Genomic DNA, 4,207 nt, shown 5'->3' on the forward strand with positions numbered 1-4,207 from the left:
TGATCTTTGATCTCCATGGAATATCCTACATGATGATGTCCTTAATTGTGAGTTCTGGAGATTTTGTTCTTGGACATTGATGAACAGTTACTGTTCATCTTCTTCACGAGGAAGAAGATGAAGTTTCAGCATAGGCAACAGTTTTGATTTCAATTGCCACGAAAATCCGTTGTTGAATGTGTTTGCTAGGGCACGCGTGTGATTGGTGCATGCGTTTGGCCATGCTGGTCTCTGATTGGTCCGCTTGCCTTGACCGTGCCATTGGCTGCCACCGCATTAGTGAAACGACCGCGTTTCACTTGCTGGCGCCAATTATTTCAAATTCAAATTAATTATTTCATATTAATCCATTTTAAATGTCACATGTTATTTCATTTTGTTCTCAATCTTTAAAAAATCATATCAAATTGAAAATTAATCCAAAAATTACCAGGTTTTTTGCATTATGATCCTTGGTTTCTCTAGTTTTTTATCATCATGATTTTACAAGTTGTGCTTAGCTGGATAATTTTTTGTGCTAGAATGTTTGAACATGTATGCTTATTTGACCTTGCCATGCTTATACCTTTGTGAAATGCTGGTCTTTGATCCAATGGATGTGAAATTTTGCATTATGAAACTAGACACATTGCTTGACATTTTGGTGTTGATTTGGTATTTTTATCAATTGTCATCTCTGTTTTATGATTGTTCTGAGTTGGTGTGACAATTTGTGTCACACCTTTTGATGTTCAACTTATATGATGTGTTTGCCATGCCAAATGATGTCCAATGCTTCTGATTTTTTGTGTGATGCATGTTATGAATGTCCTGGTTGATCATGAATTTTTCCAGATTTATTTGAATCATTTCTGATTTAATTGAGATTTTTCATTCTGGTGGATCACATATGACCCTTAAAATTGCCTTGAACTTCATTTGATCATGAAATGCTTTTGGTTAATGATATTGATGTGAGACCTTTTGGATTGTGTCAAGATGTGATTGAAGTTGATTCATGTTGAATTTCAGCTCCTGTTTTAAATTTTTTCTCCATCTTTGACCCTAGGCTTTGACCTAGTGGTTTGTTGCTTATGTTTGAGCTTTGATTTCAGGTTAAGCATTCAAGTTCCATGGTTAATGATGCTCCATTCATTTGAGCATTGATGTTTGCTTGTGATTACTAACATTGTGTGTTTTTGTAGGTTGATGGTAACTCATTTGAGTTTGCCTTTTGGCTTACACCTTTTGTACATTGGGATTGTCTGTTGCTTATTAACTGTTATCTGTTTGTCTGAACATTGTACTGATTTGTCTGATGTTTCCACGGGTACTTAAGTTGCTTTAAGTTCATTGTGAACTTTGCTTTGCTTGGTTGCTTAACCACTGAGGTATAACTCCTTTGACTTCATGTAGTCTGGAAGACCTGTCCTGTTATGTGGGCAGGCACCTATCTGAAGCCCTCCTTAAGAGGCAATGCTTGTGAATGTTTACTTTTGTGCCAAACAGGTAAAGACCTCTTAAGAGGCAATTGGCAGATAAAAGAGATGTGTAATCCATCTCCTGCTACTCAGTGTGTCATTCACTTTGCTCACACACCTTGTGTTGATGCATTATGGATAATAGCCCGAGATCTATGTTGTGTCAGTCATCTGTGGAGAAGAGTTCCTACATTCTGAACTCCCACATTTTCTATTTGAGTCAAGCTCTCCCAGGCCAGGGATAAGAGCTGTGAGGTCTTACCCTCACTTCCCATTTCATCTGCTTCACCCTAACTCTCAATGTTAGGGTTAAGAGCTAACCACACCCTATTCCAGTTGGCTTGCTTTTGCAGCCTAACCTTGTATGAGCCCAATTGATCGCATATAGTGTGTGTGATTGTTTATTGTGCTTGTGTTGTTTGACTGTGCTGTCTAGGATAGCTTGCTCCCTGTGCAAGTTAGATAGAAACCTCAACCTAGGACCATTGTGGATTGCATGATAACTATTACGCTCGAGTCAGGCTCCCTTCTAGTTTGTCATTTCCCAGTCTCTAGTTAGGTTAGGAGTTCTCTCCCTGTTTAGGGGAACTACGTCGCCCTGATCCTCATACCAGATGAGGTACGTAGGCAGGAGATGAGCAGATCTCTCCGGGCGCCCTTTTTCTTTTGCAACCCCTTTGTGTGTGTTTGGAGTCTGACGTAAGTCCAGCGATTGGCAGTTGGTTTCCTGTGTGTGTTTGTTGGTTCGGAGTCTGATGTAAGCCCAGCGATTGGTATTCGGTTTCCATGTTTGCCTGTTTGTGTGGAGTCTGACGTAAGTCCAGTGATTGGCAGTCGGTTTCCTGTGTGGGTTTTGTTTCGGCGTGCGTTAGCCGAACTACGGTAGCTCTGATTCTCATTCCAGATGAGATACGTAGGCATAGGATGCGATATCCTAGCGAGCCCGTTCCCCTCTTCTTCCATCTGTGTTTCCTTCTAGTGTGTGTGTGCAGTTTGTGAGCAGTGTTTAGCAACCTTTCTTCTATCCTTTCGAGCGTGGATCCCGTCGAGTACGACGGATGCGTAGGGGTGCTAATACCTTCCCTTCGCATAACCGACTCCCGATCCCATCTCTCTCTGGTCGCGAGACCATGTCTTTTCCAGGTTTACTTCGAGCGTTTCCTTTCCCTCTTTTGGGATAAATAACGCACGGTGGCGGCTCTGTTTGTTTTGTTTTTCCCGCCGGTTGTTTTTCGCGGATGCGACAATACTGGATTGACCCGCTATGAGAATACTATATAGAATGTTATGCAAACTGTCATAAGTTATTCTCATGGTGATAATGGTGTATACCACCCTTTGACCTGAAACCACTATGGACCCTAGATGTAGAGTCGAGTGCCTTATTGCTGATCAAACGTTGTCCGTAACTGGATGACCATAAAGACAGTTGATGGGTACTCCACGACGCATGTTGAGGGACATGAGTGACCTAGATGGAATTTGCCCATCCTGCGTAACAAGATAAATGTCTATGGGCCCAATATTAAACTAGACAAGGATGACACGGTCTATGCCTTGTGTTCAATATAGACATAAGGGCAAAAGGGTAATTATACACATAATTATTATCACAGAAGGATTTGTCAGATCACATGAAATTTTCGTGTCTTTGGTAGCAGTGATGTGTTTCTAGATATCGCTCACTGTTTATTATGTTAAATACGTGATTTAATATAATTACCAATGCCGCGAAAACCTATAGGGTCACACACAAAGGACGGATTGATGAGAGATAGAGTAATTAAGGAATACCGTAGTGTACGGTGCCCTTAAGTGAATTATAGAACATCGTAAGGTACGGTGTACTTAAGTAGAATACGAAATATGGTAAGGTACCACGAGCTTAAGTGATTTTGGCATATTATAAGATATGGGCCATATACACTTGAGTGGGATTTTTAGCTTGCAGCCCACACAAGTGGTTCTATAAATAGAACCCTTGGGTAGAAGCATTGTCACTCTTGCAATTTCATTTCTCTCTCTCTCTCTCTCTCTCTCCCACTCAAAGCCTTCATTCGTAGCAGCTAGCACTGAGATTGAAGGAATCCGTTCGTTTGGACTGAGTAGAGGCGTTGTCATCGTTCAACGTTCGTGATCGCCACAAGAGGTAACGATTCTATCACTGATCATGCCCATTCGTAAGGATCATTAAAGGAGAAATTTTTAAATTCCGCTGCGTTTTGGATCGCTATTCTCCTTCAGTGGTATCAGAGCCACTTACGAAACCATGAATCTGATAACTGTTTATTTTCTGTATTAATACAATTAAAGACAGAATGAATCAAAGAATAAATGAGTAATTAAATCGAGATCGATCAAGTTATATATATGATATAAGTAATCCTGATGCAAAATACGGTATATATGATATACTATTTCTGTTTCATTCATTCAAACACTTAATGGTTGTTTTCCTTTGAGCGATCAATGGTCGTTTGCTTCTTGATCCGACATTAGTATGGTGAAGCAATGAAACATTGGTAATAGGGTTATTGAAGTGAATGATGAAGTTTGGAAGTCTCTGTTAGAGATCTCTACAGTATCGTCTCCTAATGATCTCAAGATTACCGATATTGTGTTTGCTCCAGACTATGAGTTTAAGAATGCCTTAAACTCAATGTTGAAGAGATCGTTTTCTGCAAATGTTGTTGAGAGTAATTTATTCCCTACCAATGTAACTACGAGTCTTTTGAAGCCTCTTGACA

This window comes from Lathyrus oleraceus, chromosome 4 (genome assembly GCF_024323335.1).
Source record: "Lathyrus oleraceus cultivar Zhongwan6 chromosome 4, CAAS_Psat_ZW6_1.0, whole genome shotgun sequence".
Taxonomy (NCBI): domain Eukaryota; kingdom Viridiplantae; phylum Streptophyta; class Magnoliopsida; order Fabales; family Fabaceae; genus Lathyrus; species Lathyrus oleraceus.